The sequence below is a fragment of the Equus asinus genome, unplaced genomic scaffold (assembly GCF_041296235.1).
Source record: "Equus asinus isolate D_3611 breed Donkey unplaced genomic scaffold, EquAss-T2T_v2 contig_307, whole genome shotgun sequence".
In the NCBI taxonomy this organism is placed as follows: domain Eukaryota; kingdom Metazoa; phylum Chordata; class Mammalia; order Perissodactyla; family Equidae; genus Equus; species Equus asinus.
The window spans coordinates 217,678-236,032 of record NW_027224969.1 but is presented as its reverse complement, the minus strand read 5'-3'; the positions used below and the strand labels follow the sequence as shown (position 1 = coordinate 236,032).

General features: G+C 38.8%; 1 pseudogene; it reads left to right on the top strand.

Annotated features, from left to right (window-relative positions):
• Positions 1–3,645: 3,645 nt before the first annotated feature.
• LOC139043622 (sodium/hydrogen exchanger 9B2-like) overlaps positions 3,646–18,355 on the top strand; it is a 42,094-nt pseudogene continuing 27,384 nt past the window's right edge.

Genomic DNA, 18,355 nt, shown 5'->3' with positions numbered 1-18,355 from the left:
CTTTGGAAGGCTTTTCTTATATGTCACAAAGATTGTCAACAGCAAGTCTGGGCTTAGCAACTCTAAAAGAAAGCAAGCTCTTTCCCAGTGATTCCAGGAAACACCATAAAGCTGACTCTCATTAGCCAGGTATGAGTCACTTGCTCATGCCTAGAACAGTCAGTGTGACCAGGGAAGGAGCTCCTCATTGTCTAGGCCTGTCCCCCTCTCTGGAACATTGGTGCAGTAGGGGGTTGGGGAGGTGAGGATGACGTGAGCCTCACATGAACCATGGATGGAGACTAGGGGAGCTGTGGATTCCACAAGAGAAAATTAGTGTGCTGTTGCCAAAAAAGGAGGGGAAGAGACACTTGGCAGGACAAAACTGTAAATACTCCTGTGGAAAAGACATTTATCCCCACGTTTTGTACACCTAGATTGCTCTTTTCCATCTCTTTCACTGTCAGCTGTCACTCGTGCTGTTGTCAGTTTGCTTCTTTACAATCTCTTCATTCGTTTGTTTTAATTTATAACGTCTTATCTTCTGAGGGTTTGGAAACCAGATGAGCAGAGTCATTAGAGTTGTTTTCAAAATAAGAGTTAATGGGCTCTGAATGAGGACTGGAGAGCCTCTCTCTGAGTAAGGGGTATAAACTTTCTACTTTTTAATGGATTTCATCACATTTCTTTTGGCCCTTCAAAAGTCATTTCTGGGGGCCAGCCCTGTGGCCAAGTGGTTAAGTTCACACGCTCTGCTTCGGCGGCCCAGGGTTTCGCTGGTTCAGATCCTGGGTGCAGACATGGCACCGCTCATCAGGCCACGCTGAGGCAGCGTCCCACATGCTGCAACTAGAAGGACCCACAACTAAAATATACAACTGTATACTGGGGGGAATCTGGGGAGTTAAAAAGCAGAAAAAAAAAAAAAGATTGGCAACAGTTGGTAGCTCAGGTGCCAGTCTTTAAAAAAAAGTCATTTCTGCATATTTTCTGATTTCTTTGCCAAAACTGCTTTCTTAATAGGTGATATACTATTGTAATTTTAAGATCCAATGACTATGAACAGTAAATGCCATGAACACAGTTGCTTTAAGTAAAAGTTACATTTTTGTGATTTTTCTAAATTTAAGTGGGTTTCTGACGATAGCTTACGTGTTCTTTTGGAAATGAAAACAGCAGAGAATAAACAAAGCTGAGCAGCTGTAAGTTGCTTTACTGGACTTACTAAAAGACTGGCATTTTATTTTACCTTTCCTCTTTGTAATACTGCTCTGATTGCAGATAAGTAGTTTAGCATTCATGGTGGAGTTTAGGGGAGAATAGGGAAATTTTTTTGAAACACAAAACTATGTATTTCCACAAATATCATATACTGTGCAACACACCAAGTTTTGATCATTTATGTTAAAAAGGACCAGAATAACATTAATAAAATAAATTCTCAAAGGCTTCATTTTAGTTAATAGTTTATCTCTACTAGAAATAATCAGTTGTACTTGTTGGCTGTTTAAAAATACTCTTCGTAAGTAGCATAATTGGCTGATTTTGAGAATTTGGTGGAGGTAGTTCTAGTGGCGCTGCCCAAGAGTTTCTATGTAATTCTACTAAAGAAAAAGGTGAAGAAATGACAGTGGTGAGTGTTACATCCACCTAATCAAGAAGCTGGCCTTGACAGAAAGAAGTAAAAAATATGGTCAAAGAAAATCAATGGGCTTAAGTAATAAATTCTTCAAGGTTAATAGGAAAAGCAGAAGGATTCTTAGAGATTTATGATAATTAGAGAGAAGGAATATGAGTGGCTTATAACCAACACTGTTGGATGCTTATCGTGTGCATGGTTGGAACTACTCGTCTCCATTTTGTAGATAAGGAATTAGTTAGAAAGAGGCTAAGCGATTTGGTATATGATGGAGCTGAACTTCAGACCCAGGTTTGTCCAACTCCAGAGCCAGCAGACCTGGTCACTTACTCTGAGATGAAGGGTCATTCTCTACAGAGGGTAAAGGCCAAGCCCCATGGTTTTGGACGTGATATTCCAAATCTCTACCCTCCTCCCCCGTTACTCTCAGCCTCCTCCTACATGCAAAGTGGGAGCAGCAAAGTTTCCCTCACACCCCACTGGCTTTCATGCTTCTATGCCCTTAAGACAAGGGTTTTCTGAGCCCAACATTTTCCTGTCAAAATGCTGTTCTTTCTCATTATGAGTCTAAATTTTGGAGTAAGTTTTTTAATTCAAAAAATTATATATACATATATATAATATGTCATCATATATGCATATGTTTATTATACATAATAAAAATCAAGCTGAAGGTTCTTTGAGATGCCTTTCTGGCTAACACTGTGTTTTGTAAGGAAGAAAAATGGTGGTGGTGATGGTGGTCGTGGTGGAAAGGATATAATTTTCTTTGAAATTTTAAATTCAAACATCTTGGCACTTTGTTAAACAGAAAATGATTCCTTGAGGCAGGAGTCCTGTCTAATTAATCTTTGTCTTTATGGCCTAGCATAGTGCCTGGCACATATTAGGCACTTAAATATGTGTTGAATTAGATTTTCCCTTATCTTACATAATTTTTCCTTTGGTCCTACCTAGGTTTGTAGTTTGTACCTCTACTATAATATTCATCATACATGTTGCATTAGGAATAACTTTGGTTACTAGTAAAAAGAAAACTTGACTAATAGTGGTTTAAACCATTACCTCAAAGCTTGGCAGCCCAAGACTGATGCAGCAACTCAAGGATGTCATCAGGGAACCCACTCCACTTCTGTACTCTCTTTGGTATAAGGCTTTTTATTCTCTTGGTGGAAAGAGGGCTGCTGTCCCCCAGGTAGTGTATCTACATCCAAGGAAGGAGAAAGGGAAATGTTAGAGGTGAAAAGTAAACAGTATGATTCTCAAAAGTCCTTCCCTTATTATTTGGGAATGAAAGCCCTTCCCAGGGACTCCCACTTATGTCTCATTACATAGAGCTGGGACACATGGCTACCTCTAGCTGCAAACATGGCTAAGAATTGGATTATGTGGCTTTTCAGCCTCTATAGCCTGGGCAGCCAGGGGAGAAAAGGTTGAAGTGGGTGTTTACGAAGCCAACCTTGTAGGTCTGCCCTACAAGTTTTTAGTTACTTGGTATAAGTTTATGTTTCCTGGCATACCATAAGCCTATGGAAAACAAAGAATGTGTTTTGGCAATCTTTGAGTTACCCATAATAACCAGCAGGAGACTACCATAGCACTTATAGTGTCTAAGACATTGTGGCTACTCAATCAATGTTGTATTTTTTTACTTTAATTCAGAAGTAAGAGCCAGGCAGGAATTAGTGACTCTGGTTTCTCTGAAAATGATGGAGTCCATAGATTTCTCTTTGGTGACTCATTTCCTCTATCAACATTGGAAAATTACCTGGAGCTTTCCTGCTTCATCAAGTTGGCCCATTACAGAGGACAATTTAACAGTAATATTGCCTGGAATGTGTAAAGTATAACTCAAAAAACAGGATGGGAGAGAAATCATGAACATATGATGGTCAACAAGGGCTTTTTTAAGAGAGATAAAAAGGTAGATAAGCAATAGGATAATATATTGTAATCAAAGAAAAGATTAGCAATTGAAAGTTAAGAATAATCTAAAATATCTTAGCCATTCAGAGTTCTAAGGGGAAAAATAAGTACAATTCATTCCTTTAAATGGCTCAAATTGCTGTCTGATTCATTTATTTAAATCCCAAATTGCTATTCTATATCTATACTGTTTCTCCTTCAGAACAGATCTTGTTCCTTTTCCCTCTATCATCTTACTCTTAATTATCAATCATGGAGAATGAAGATAAGACAATTGAACATGAAGATTTGGCACCATCCACAGAGATGAATAACATAGCCTCTACGGATCAAGAAACCCAGGTAAATCTGTGATCAAGTGTAGACCGTCTCAACCATTTCCTTAAGGAAGGGACTTCCAAATCTATGATAGCAACGTGTCCTCTTCGTTCTCTGTCACTCAGTTAACAATTCTCCCATTCTTAATCCCCAAGCTTGTACAGTAGGTGTGACTACCAATTTTCCCAGTCATTTTAGCAGCTAGCCCTACATAAAACTGCAGAAATAGAGAGCCTGTGAAATGCTTTGTGTTCGCAGCCTAAACCCTAGAATGCTTCTGGTTTCTTCCCTCTCTGTTTTTATTGCTTAAATTTAAGTAGATGAATGAATGTGAATTGTTTTTCATCACAGATAGTTATTTTTTTTCTGAACCACTTTGATATATTTACCAACTATTGCTTTGAATCATATCTTAAATAGGCTAATTTTTAAACAGTATTGCAAATGTAATGACATTGTATGTGACTCAGGCATTTATAATGCTACAATAGTGACTCAGTGGTAAACACCCCTAAGAGAGTTCTTGTTCCAAGCAGTAGCTGATTAGCTAGAAATGAAGCTGTATATTTCCCCTATGAACTGTTACCCTTAATTCTAATAATGGAAATTTTATTCGTGATGTGGTGGCTCAGTGAGTATAAAAATGGACAGCAAATGTACAGTTTTAAGTATTTTTTTAATTGCTTTAAACACAGGAGGAGACAGTTATGAACCTCAAAGGTACAGAGGGAAATGAACCAACAGAAGGAAGTAACCTATTGAGTAGCAGTGAAAAAAGGCTGCAGGAAACACCAACTGAATCAACTCATTTGCAAAGACTGAGACAAACATTTGCTTGCCTCCACATGGTTTACTGGATAGAGTGATAACAAATGGTATGTAAATGGTACGGGTGAATTCAGAAAGATGGTAAAAGATGAAGTTGTCATATAATGAAAGATTTCAAATAATATGGTTTAAAGGACAAAAAGAAGTTTATTTCTCTCACACATAAAAACTACTAGGTGGGGTCAGCCAGGTGGTGTACTGGTTAAGTTCACATGCTCCCTTTCAGCAGCCCAGGGTTTCACCATTCGGATCGTGGGTGCAGACGTAGCACCCCTCATCCAGCCATGCTGAGGCAGCGTCCCACACAGCAGAACTAGAAAGATCTTCAACTAGGATATACAACTACGTACTGGGGCTTTGAGGAGGAAAAAAACAAGAAAAAAGAGGAAGATTGGCAACAGATGGTAGCTCAGGGCCAATCTTTCTCACCAAAAAAAGGATACCTTAAAACCATATTTAAAAAAAAAAGAGGGGTCGGCCCCATGGCCGAGAGGTTAAGTTGGCAAGCCCCACTTTGGTGGCCCAGGGTTTCACCAGTTCAGATCCTGGGCGCAGACATGGCACCACTCATCAAGCCACACTGAGCGGCGTCCCACATGCCACAATTAGAAGGACCTACAACTAAAAATACACAACTATGTACCAGGAGGCTTTGGGGAGAAAAAGGAAAAATAAAATCTTAAAGAAAAAAAGGGGAGAGTAGAAACGGGTGGGCTTCCCTTCTGAAAAGAAAAAAAAAAGTTACTGGGTGAACAATTCACAATGGTATGTGTCTTTATTCCACACAGTCACTAGGGGCCCAGGCTGAAAAGCTCCACCATCTTCAACATGGAGGGCTTCCAAGAGCACTGTGGTCACCACCATTCCAGCTGTCAGAAAGAGGAAAAGAGCAGAGATCAAGGACCTTTTCCTCTTCTGCGTCAGAGTAATCTCACAGGATTATGTTAGACCTCCAATGAGAAAAGTGATTGAGAAATCAGTTGTAAACAGAAAAGCATTACATAAATGTTGGTTGTTATTACTGTTAAGTAATGCAACTAAGGTTTAAGCCAACACAGCTACACTTCCAAATGTCACATCATTTTATAAGGAAGAATCCTCGTTTGCAATTCAATTTATTCCCATAGAGCTGCTATTACTTAAAACATTTGGGAGGAGTGACGTCAGCAATATGGCTGAGTGAGCTAGTCCCTTCCTCGCTCTCCCTTTTGAGTTATAACTAAATGGACACTTACTGACCAACAGAGGAAACCCACACAGCACAACAGGATGCCTGAGAGACACACGCAGCTATAAATCTGAGGGTGGGTGGACTGGCCCCCCAGGAAGTGATGGAGACAGGTGAGCACACCCTGTTCTCCCCGCTAACCCTGTGCATGCAACACGAACACTCCAACCTGGTGCAAGCACCTGGAAAGTGGGAACACGCAGCAGGGCAACCATAAGAGGAGGCGGCGGTAACCCTTAGCCTGCACTCGTGGTTGATCTCCCAGTGGAGAGAGGGAGCCCACCACACCCCTGTGCGGTAAAGGAGCAGCCATAGCCCAGGTCCCAGCAGGGAAGCCCTGACCACCAAGCTCAGCAGCCCCACGGACTGCAGATCGTAAACAGGGACCTCAGCAGATTTCCAAGCTGGGGCAAATACTTCGCAGGTGTGCATGAATGCTCACAGTGCAGCTGTGCTCCCAAAGAGGTAACCAGTCCAGGCAACTGTGGGAATAGGTGTGGCAGCTTTGAACCCACATGCACTTACTTTCCTGGCGGGGAGGGGGAGCCCACCATGCCCCAGGGCTGTCAAGGAGCAGCCATAGCTCAGGTCTCTGCCTGGAAGCCCTGCCCACCAAGCTCAGTAGCACCACGGACTGTGGATCATAAGGGACCTCAGCAGATTTTTGTGCTGGGACAAACACTTCCAGGCACACATGAGTGCTCCCAAAGAGGGAACATGTCCCAGGCAGCTGTGGGAATAGGTGAGGTAGCTTTGAGCCCACTGGTGATCACTTTCCGGTGGAGAGGGGGAGCTCAGAGTGCCCCTGAGGCACCAAAGAGTGGCCCTAGCCTAGTGAGGAAGCCCCGCCTGACAAGGACAGTCCACACAAGTGCCTGAATGCATCCCAGGCTGGGGCAAGCACCCATAATACCCCCACAGCTTCCAGCAGATGGGGTACGGCCAGAAACACTACTCCTGCTCCCCGCTAGCGGTAACAGGGGGAATCTGCATCCTAAGAATACCACAAATGCCACAACAAAAGATTAGTTCATCAAACACCATGAGAAACTGCAGCAACAATTCAGACCAGGAGGAAAATGACAATTCTCCAGAAACCAACATGGAAGATACAGAAATATACAAGCTAAATGACCGAGAATTCAAAATAGCCATCATAAGGAAACTCAACGATTTACAAGAAAACACAGAAAGACAGTTCAAGGAGCCCAGCAACAAAATGGATCTCTTCACCAAAGAGATTAAAACTATAAAAAAAATCAAGCAGAAATTCTGGATATGAAAAACACAAATAATAATCTAGAATCATTAAGAAATAGAATTGATCTTATGGAGGAAAGAATTAGTCTTCTTGAGGATAAAAATGTAAAAATTCTACAGGTGGAGGAGGAGACAGAACTAAGATTTTTTCAAAATGAAGGAATTCTTCAAGAAATATCTGACTCAATTAGGAAAAGCAACATAAGGATTATAGGTATCCCAGAGGGAGAAGGGAGGGAGAAAGAAGCAGAGAGCTTATTCAAAGAAATAATTGCTGAGAACTTCCCAAACATGGGGATGGTTTCAGATTTACAGATAAATGAAGTTAATCGTATGCGCAACTTTATCAATGTGAAAAGACCCTCTCCAAGGCATATAATAGTAAAAACGGCAAAAGTTTGGGATAAACAAAGAATATTAGGAGCAGCAAGGTACAAGAAGATAACCTACAGAGGAAGCCCCGTCAGGCTTTCAGCAGATTTCTCAGCAGAAACCTCACAGGCTAGGAGAGAATGGAATAATATATTCAAAATACTGAAAGACAAAAACTTTCAGCCAAGAATACTCTATCCAGCAAAACTTTTCCTCAGATACAATAGAGAAGTGAAAGCTTTCCTGGATGAACAAAAGCTGAGGGAGTTCACTGCCACCAGACCTCCCCTACAAGAAATAATTAAAGATGCCCTCACACTGGCAACAAAAAGGCAAAGGTCTACAAAGCTCTGAGCAAGAAGGTAAATAGACAGACATGATCAGAAACCTGCAGCTCTCTACCAGAATAGGAAGGTAAAGACTCAATTACAACTTAAAAGAGAAAGGGAAAGAAAGCATCAGAAGCAATGATAAACACTTCAACTTAGCCACAAACTCAGGAAATTAAAAACAGAACATTGTGTAACAGCAATTACCCAGAAGGGGAGAGGAAATGGAAGGAACTTGCTTAGGTTAATGGCGATAAGAGGCTATGAGAAAATGGACTGTCTCATCTCCAATATCTTTCATACAATCCTCACGGTAACCACTAAACAAAAAAATCAGAGCAAAACCACAATTCACAAAGAGAGAGAACTGAGAAATCCCTCTTGGAAAACCAACAAAATGAAATGGCAGTCAGAAATGGAAAGGAAGAGAAACAGTGGAATCATAGAACAACTAGAAAACGAGATAAAATGGCAGCATTAAGCCCTCATATAACAATAATCTCTCTAAATGTAAATAGACTGAACTCTCCAATCAAAAGACATAGAGTAGCTGGATGGATTAAAAAACAAGACCCAACAATATGCTGCCTCCAGGAAACGCACCTCAGCTACAAAGACAAACATAGGCTTAGAGTGAAGGGATGGAAGACAATACTTCAAGCTAATGGCCAACAAAAGAAAGCAGGGGTTGCCATACTTTTTATCAGACAAGGCAGACTTCAAGTTAAAAAAGACAATGAGAGACAAGGAGGGGCAGTATTTAACGATAAAAGGGAAATTCCATCGAGAGGACATAACACTTATTAATATATATGCACCTAGCACAGGGTCACCAAAGTACATAAAGCGATTATTAACAGACCTACAGGGAGAAATTAAGAGCAACACAATCACAGTAGGGGACCGCAGCACCACACTTACTTCAAGGGACAGATCATCCAGACAGAAATTCAACAAGGAAATTGCAGATTTAAATGAAACACTTGACCAGATGGAGTTAATGGACATATATAGAGCATTCCATCCAAAAACAGCGGAATATACGTTCTTCTCAAGTGCCCATGGAACATTCTCAAAGATAGACCATATGTTGGATAGCAAGGCAGCCTCAATAAATTCAAGAAGATTGAAATCATCCCAACCATCTTTTCTGACCACAATGCTAGGAAGCTAGAAATCAACCACAAGAACAAAACTGGGAAAGTCGGAAATATGTGGACATGCTATTGAACAACCATTGGATCATTGAAGAAATCAAAGAGGAAATTAAAAAATAACTGGAGACAAATGAAAATGAAAATACAACATACCAATTCTTATGGGATGCAGCAAAAGCAGTCATGAGAGGGAAATTCATAGCAACACAGGCCCACTTCAACAAGCAAGAAAAATCTCAAATAAGTAATCTTAACATACAGCTAACAGAGCTAGAAAAAGAAGAACAGATAAAGCCCAAAGTCGGCAGAAGGAGGGAAATAATAAACATCAAAGCAGAAATAAATGAAATATAGACTAAAAAAGCAGTAAAAAGGATTGATGAATCTAACAGCTGGTTCTTTGAGCAGATAAACAAAATTGACAGAACCTTAGCCAGACTCAACAAGAAAAAAAGAGAGAAGGCTCAAATAAATAAAATTAGAAATGAAAGAGACATTACAACAGATACGGAAGAAATACAAAGGATTATAAGAGACTATTGTGAAAAACTGTATGCCCACAAATTTGATAACCTAGAAGAAATGGATGGATTCCTATACTCATATAACCTCCCAAAACTGAATCAATAAGAAACAGAATCTGAACAGACCAATCACAAGTACAGAGCTTGAAAGAGTAATCATAAACTTCCCAAAAAACAAAAGTCCAAGACCAGATGGCTTCTCTGGAGAATTGTACCAAACATTCAAAGAAGATTTAGTACCTATTCTCCTCAAACTATTCTGAAAAATTGAAGAAGAGGGAACATTTCCTAACACATTCTGTGAGGCCAACATTACCCTGATACCAAAACCAGACAAAGACAACACGAAGAAGGAAAACTACATGCCAATATCACTGATGAACTTAGATGCAAAAATCCTCAACAAAATATTGGCAAACTGAATACAGCAATACATTAAAAGAATCATACACCATGATCAAGTGGGATTCATTCCAGGGACACAGGGATGCTTCAACATCCATGAATCAATCAGTGTGATACACCACATTAACAAAATGAGGAATAAAAATCACATGATCATCTCAATAGATGCAGAGAAAGCATTTCACAAGAGCCAACATCCATTTATGATAAAAACTCTCAATAAAATGGGTATTAAAGGAAAGTACCTCAACATAATAAAGGCCATATATGACAAACCCACAGCCAACATCATACTCAATGGGGAAAAACTGAAAGACATTCCTCTGAGAACAGGAACGAGACAATGGTGCCCACTCTCACCACTCTTATTCCACATATTACTGGAGGTTTTGGCCAGAGCAGTTAGGCAAGAAAAAGAAAAGGAATCCAAATTGGAAAGGAAGAAGTGAAACTTTCACTATTTGTAGATGATGTGATTCTATATATAGAAAACCCTAAAGAATCCACCAGAAAACTCCTAGAAATAATCAACAACTACAGCAAAGTTGCAGGGTACAAAATCAATTTTAAAAAATCAGTTGCATTCCTATACGCTAACAATGAACTAGCAGGAAAAGAAATCAAGAATACAATCCCATTTACAGCTGCAAGAAAAAGAATAAAATACCTAGAAATAAACTTAACCAAGTAGGTGAAAGATGTGTACACTGAAAACTATAAGTCATTACTGAAAGAAATTGAGGAAGATGTAAAGAAATGGAAAGATTTTCCATGCACATGGGTTGGAAGAAGAAACATAGTCAAAATGTCCATACTACCTAAAGCAATCTACAGATTCAGTGGAATCCCAATCAGAATCCCAATGACATTCTTCACAAAAATAGAACAAAGAATTCAAAAATTTATATGAAACAACAAAAGACCCCAAATAGCCAAAGCAATCCTGAGAAAAAAGAACAAAGCTGGAGGTATCACAACCCTGACTTTAAAACATACTACAAAGCTACAGTAATCAAAACAGCGTGGTAGTGGCACCAAAACAAACAGATCAATGGATCAAAATTGAAAGCCCAGAAATAAAACCACACATCTATGGACAGTTAATCTTTGACAAAGGAGCAAAGAATGGAGAAAGGAAAGTCTCTTCAATAAATGGTGTTGGGAAAACTGGACAGCTACATGCAAGAGAATGAAAGTAGACCATTATCTTTCACCACACACAAAAATTAACTCCAAATGGATTAAAGATTTGAATGTAAGAACTGAAACCGTAAAACCCCTACAAGAAAAAACAGGCAGTACACTCTTTGACTTTGGTCTTAGCCACATCTTTTTGAATACCGTGTCTACTCGGGTAAGGGGAACAAAAGAAAAAGGTAACAAATGGGACTACATCAGACTAAAAAGCTTCTACAAAGCAAAGGAAACCATCAACAAAATGAAAAGACAACCCACCAACTAGGAGAAAATATTTGCAAATCATTTATCAAACAAGGGGTTGATATCCAAAGTACATAAAGAACTCACACACCTCAACAAAAACAAACAACCCGATCAAAAAGTGGGCAGAGGATATGAACAGACATTTTCAAAGGTAGATATACAGATGGCCAACAGGCACGTGAAAAGACGCTCAACATCACTAATTGTTAGGGAAATACAAATCAAAACTACAATGAGATATCTCCTTACACCAGTCAGAATGGCTGTAATTGCCAAGACCAAAAACAACAAATGTTGGACAGGATGTAGAGAAAAGGGAACCCTCATCCACTGCTGGCGGGAATGCAAACTGGTGCAGCCACTATGCAAGACAGTATGGAGATTCCTCAAAAAACTAAAAATAGAACTACCATGTGACCCAGCTATGCCACTACTGGGTATCTACCCAAACAACTTGAAATCAACAATCCAAAGTAACATATGCACCCCTGTGTTCATTGCAGCGCTATGCACAATAGCCAAACATGGAAACAATCCAAGTGCCCAACGACCAATGACTGGATAAAGAAGATGTGGTACATATATACAATGGAATACTACTAAGCCATAAAAAGACAAAATCTTCCCATTTGCAACAACATGGATGGACCTGCAGGGTATTATTTGCTAAGCGAAATAAGCCAGACTAAGAAAGACAAACACCATATGATTTCACTTATATGCAGAACATAAACAAACACACGGACAAAGAAAATAGTTCAGTGGTTACCAGGGGAAGGGGGCTGGAGGGTGGGCACGAGATGAAGGGAAGCACTTATGTGGTGACAGACAAGAAATAATGTACAACTGAAATTTCACAATGATGCAAACTATTATGAATCTCAATTTTAAAAAAACAAAATATTTGGAAGATTTTTCCTTGAGAATTTATCTCAGCACAATTTTGGATATTGTTAGAGTTGGGGTATATTTGTCTTTTAGGAATGGATTTGGTCTTTGGAGGCAGCCAAACATTAAGCTGATATCAATTTGATTAATAAATGGATGTTCAGATTCAGTAATGCTGTTTTTTGTTCAAAAAAGAAGTGTGTGAATGTACCTGTGTGTGTATGTACGCTCTGAAGCTCACGAAATGAAAATGAAAGACATTTTACCATTCTCAACTGGAACAATGGTATGTTATACTTTAGACTCTGAATATGTTTTTACTGAAATTAGTTAATTTTCTAAACTAGCATGAGAAAAAAATCTCAAACTTTATTTAAAACACATGGAGAAAACCAGGTTCCAAAATGTACACTAGTTCATAAGGCAACAGATAATTTAATACCTTTTCTGTCCTTTTTATTATTTTTTTAAACTTTTACCCTTCAAATTATGGCACATTTCTAGTTAAAACATTTACAGGAAAACTGATACAGATTGACATAGGAAAGGTGTAAATGAACGATGTGGTCTGGAGACTCACTGTTTTGAGTTCTGTAATCGTTGTCCATCAGCTGCCTGAGAAGTGGACTCACGTGTGTGAGCGCCTCTTCTCTTGTTTTCTGTACTTCTGTTCCTGAGGCTCACAAGAGGGCTTTCTCCTGTACTCCTTCCTGTGCCCATTTAGAATACATAAGTATTTGTCTTAAGAAGTCAATCTTACATGTGAAAAAATGATTTTCCAAAATCATAAATGAGAAGTAAATTATTAACTAAATTAAAGATGATTTAGAGAAACCTTATACACATATATTTACTGTGTATTTAGAACTGAATTTTGAGTATGGGAGAGGAAAGGAAAATTAGAGATTTTTTTTAAAAGTGGTCTTGAAGTAGAAAACTACCTTGCTGAATTTAGTATAAAATCAGGTTCATGCTGTGATACAGTAAAATTTAGTAGCTGGTAATTCCTACTTTCCCATTATACCTTCAATACTGTATAGAAATTTCAGCCCCTATAGCCAACTGGAAAATACTGAAGGCCTTAAGTTATTTATTTCATTATAACATCATCATAAGCCTAGAAAATCAGGAAGAATTCTGTGAGGATGTAAAAACTGGGGCATTAGATTCAGTCTCTAGCAGTATGGTAGACAAGATTCAGTGAACAATTCTCTCACTTATGCCAAGATGAAAACAGTATTTTAAGTCTTTTTAAATGTACCTTTTTTCTGTGAAGAAAACAGGAAGTCATTGGACACCAAAACCAAACTGAGCAGAGGAGATAAATATGCACTCAAGCTGGCCTTCACCCTGGAGGCTTCTGCAAAACACCTGTGAGCTTGAGAGTCATTCTGAGGCCCTGAGAGCATAGGGGGCTGCGCTGGAGCTGGTCCAGGTGGGCAGAAGTCTCAGGAGCATTCATCCTCCCTCACCCACACAAAGCTGGAGCCCAGCGTGGCAGCTGCAGATGGGGCCTGCACCCACACCTATCTCAACTATGGTGCTGGCTGGGGGAGAGGAGCGTCCCACTAAAAATGTGTAACTCCATGCTGATCTGTGCTCCAAATTCACATAAAAAACACAAGCTGAAAATATATCTAAAAGTGATCCCAGATTGGAAGCTTCTAAGCACATGGTAGAAGCAAATGCAGATCCGATCCAGGAAAACTCACATTCAACCTAAGGTTCCAACAATCCCCAAAGGTAAAGTTCCAAGGAAGAGGTCACTGTCACAACAAATTTTAAAAGATCACAACATGCACAAGGAAACAGAGATTTCAAAAATTTGCATTATCAGAAAATAGAATAGAAAATATTTTTGGTATCTGTAAAGAAATTAAAGAGGAGATAGCAAATATAAGTACAAAACAAGGAACTATTTTTAAAAAATAAACATTTTGCTAACGACCAAGTCGAATTTCTAGAAATGAAAGATATAGTACAGTAATTGAAATGTAAAACTCAGTGGATAGATGAAGCAGTGGGTTAAGTGACAAGAGAATTGGTGAACTAGTAAGAGATCTGAAGAGATTATCTAGAATGCAGTTCACACAAAGATGGAAAATGTGAAAATGAGGGATAGCAACATGGAGAAGAGTATGACGGTCTGATCTTAGTTCCAGAAAAAGAGAATAGAGAATGGAGAAGAGGAAATATTTGAAGAAATGAAGACTGAGAATTTTCCAGAATTAGTGAAAAACTTAAATCCCAAGCAAACCGAAAGGAAGTCATACCTAAATACATCAAACTGAAATTGCAGAAAACCAAAGAAAAGGAAAAAATCTTAAAAACAGCCAAAGAAAAAGAATTCCCTAAAAAAGCAGAAATTAGACGTAAAAGCAGCAATGAAAGCCAGAAAGCCAAAGAGTAATATTTTCAAGGACCTGAGAGAAAGTAACTCTCAACCTAGAATTGTATATGCAGAAAAACTCTGTCTTAAGAATGAAAATGAAGATAATTTCAGACAAAACTAAGACTTTACTACCAACAGAGCCTTATGAGAAACATAACATGCTTTGCTACAGAGAGTTTCTGTACCATCAATTAGCTCTTATGCGATGGTAAATAGGGAATTGTGTGAGTGCCAGATGGAATTTGCATTTTTGTACATAATTTTTCCTGTCACCTTAGTATTTTTCATCATCAAGCAATAGCAAGTGAATACAAAGTGAATTGAAAACAAAAATCAGATAGATGTTTTCTTACAATTAAAGATAAAGCCTTATCAACTTGAGGACCTTTTAAAAAGCTGAAATCTCTGTGAAAGTGCGTTCTTTTTGGGCAGTTAGTTGCTGGTTTAGGGGCTTCAAAGACTTTTTAAACTTCCCACAATGTTAAGCTATCTAATGAAACCACACGTGGATGAAGAAGCTGACAGTACAGGTGAAGAAGCTGCCAACACTTTTCCCTCAGTTAAAAACAAACAAACCTTTGTTTGATGAATAAGCTACAATCTGCATAAGATTTTGATGGAGCTGCTCTCTATTTAAAGCAAATGCCCTCAAGATTCTACATCTCGGGAAAAAGGAAGTGTGGTTCCAGGGTTTAAGTCTGCAAAGAAGAGACTGACTTTAGATGCGATGTCAGTAGAGATTTAACTGTGCTGATACTGTATTAGAATTGTTACTGTTTTTTAGTGCTTTGGTCACAAGTTTTGAGTTTTGAGTTTTGGGTCGTCTGCTCCAACTCTGTTTTTCCCATAAGTCTTTTTGTTTTCAGTGTCTGATTTTGTAGAACACAAGGTTTTTGAAACAGGGAAACATATTTTGCATTCTAACAGAAATGCCTCTACTAAAGCAAATACTTCAGGTAACCAGATGATTGTCCCAGAGGAAAGGTTTGAGGTGCCACAATGAATGATGGCCCCCCCAAAAAGGTAAGTATCTGAGTAATTCTAAACAAACGTCAACATAGAAGAGAAACAATGATAATGTTTAATTCAAGGCAGAGCTAAAATAGGGGAGTGTGGTTGTTCAAGTATTCTCATGCTCCTGTGAAGAGGTTAAAGATAGTGATTGTTTCTCTTTTTATTAACTACTGATATATTTATAGTAAAATTAAAAAGAATAATAAGGGAATGGTAAAAAGAAAAAAGTTCAAGGTAGTAGTTGTAGCAGTGTGGAAGGCGATGGGGGATGGGATTAAGAGGAACACAGAGGTGCCTTCAAGGCACTGGTAGTATCCTATTTCTTCAGATGGTTGGTAATTACCCAGTTGTTCATATCACTGGTGTTCTTCAAAACTTACACATGGTTGTAAATATTTGTATGTGTATTCAGTATTTATTTTTAAAAACTTTTAGATTATATCAAAACCGACATATGACAACTTATTGATAGAAGTTTTCCTGGTTTATTTCAGTTACCATCCTTGTTCTTCTGTGGGCTGTAGTGTGGTCAATTACTGGCAGTGAATGTCTTCCTGGAGGAAACCTATTTGGAATTATAATCCTGTTCTATTGTGCCATCTTTGGAGGGAAACTTTTGGGGCTCATTAAGTTACCTACGTTGCCTCCACTGCCTCCTCTTCTTGGTAAGTACCAAACACTTCCTGTGTCCTTCAGAGTAAATCATATTTTTAAAATAGTAGTTTGGGAAATAAAGGAATAAACTATTTCTGTATTTGCTGTGCTGGCCCTTAAAGCTGATTGTTAAATTGTGATGAGTTTTATGAGCCAGTTGGTAAACAGCAATTTGAAAATTAAATTATATATACTTACAATTAAATAACTTGCATTAAACACAAGAGCAATACTCAAAACCAATCACTTCTTAATTATTTTACTACATTTTCCTCTTATCTCTCCTCTTGAGATTATGGAAATACTATATCACGGTGTGTCACTGCCCATCTGTTCCCAGCTCCACGTTCAATGACGTCAGGTTGGTAGGTTAACATCAGCCCTGGTAGAAGTATCTGTAATACAGAAATCAGCAAATGCTGCAGCCCAGGGCTTAATATGTTGTCAGTCACTCACATCATTGACAAACGAGTGAAGTTCCAACATGTATTACAAAACTATTCTTCCAGAGGCCATGAGAACTGTGCAGATACGACACGTAAAAATTAGTCTTAAAACTAGGTATTATATCTTTAATGTTTCTTTTAAAAATTCCATATTACAAAATTTCAGTGTACTACTTTCAGTATACCACAAAAGACATTTTGTGTCCCTTTCTCACAGATTTATAAATCATTAAGTTTTATTTAAAAACCATGTACCTTTTACACATGCATATTTGCACACATCTCCTTTTTTTATTTCAAAAGATTGGCCCTCGGCTAACATCTGTTGCCAATCTTCTTTTTTTTTTTATTTCTTCTTCTCCTCAAGGCCCCCCAGTACATAGTTGTATATTCCAGTTGTCGGTTCTTCCAGTTCCTCTATGTGGGACACCACCTCAGCATGGCCTGATGAGCGGTGCTAGGTCAGTGCACAGGATGCAAACCAGTGAGACCCTGGGCTGCCAAAGCAGAGTGCATGAACTTAACCACTCAGCCACAGGGCCAGACCCCCCCCCACACACACATTTCCTAAGTAAAAATTTTTTTCTATTAGTGAGGACCTCAGGATTGGTTAACATAGACCAAAATTATTTTCTTGTGAATTTGTGGTGAGCAATTGAAACTAAATGTAAAAAGAAGTAGAATTATTTACATCTTACTCTACACTGTTTCTCAATATATTTTTCAATTTAGGTAAAATTCAAGTTATTTCACTTAATTCATATTGTTTATCATGGGTGCTTTTTGTTAAAGTTTTTAATTGAATTATTATGACAATGGGTTGTTTCTAGGCCAGCCTGGTGGTGTAGTGGTTGAGTTCCGTGCACTCTGCTTCAGTGGCCCAGGTTCGTGGGTTCCGGTCCTGGCTGTGGACTACACCCTTGTCAGCTATGCTGTGGTGGCGTCCCACATACAAAATAGGGGAAGCTTGGCACAGATGTTAGCTCAGGGCAAATCTTCCTCACCAAAAAACAAAAGGGGGGCTGTTTCTAAATATGCCTGTGTGCTATGATAAAGGGTTGGCAAACCATCTCTTCTTGTAAATAAGATCTTATTGGAGCACACTCATGCTCATTCATTTACATATTGTCTGTGGCTGCTTTTATACTACAGTGGCAGGGCTGAGAACTTATAACAGACACCATGTGGCCCACAAAGCCTGCAGTGTTTCTTGTATGGCCCTTTACAGAAAATGTTTACTAACCCCTGCATCTAAGTCAGAGCTTCTCACACTTTATTATCCAGAGAATGACCTTGGATCTTGTTAAAATGCAGACTCTAATTCAGTAGGTCTGGGGTGAGGCCTGAGATTCTGCCTTTCTAATAAGCTCAAAGACCACACTTTCCACAGAAAAATCATAAGTTTTCAAACCTGGCTGCACGTAGGAATCATCTGGGAAATTTTTTAAAAAGCTGATGCCTGGGACCCACCCCAGAGATTCTGAACTAATTGAATGGAGTAGCCCTGGGTATCAGAATTTTTAAAAGCTCCCCAGGTGATTCTAATATGCAAC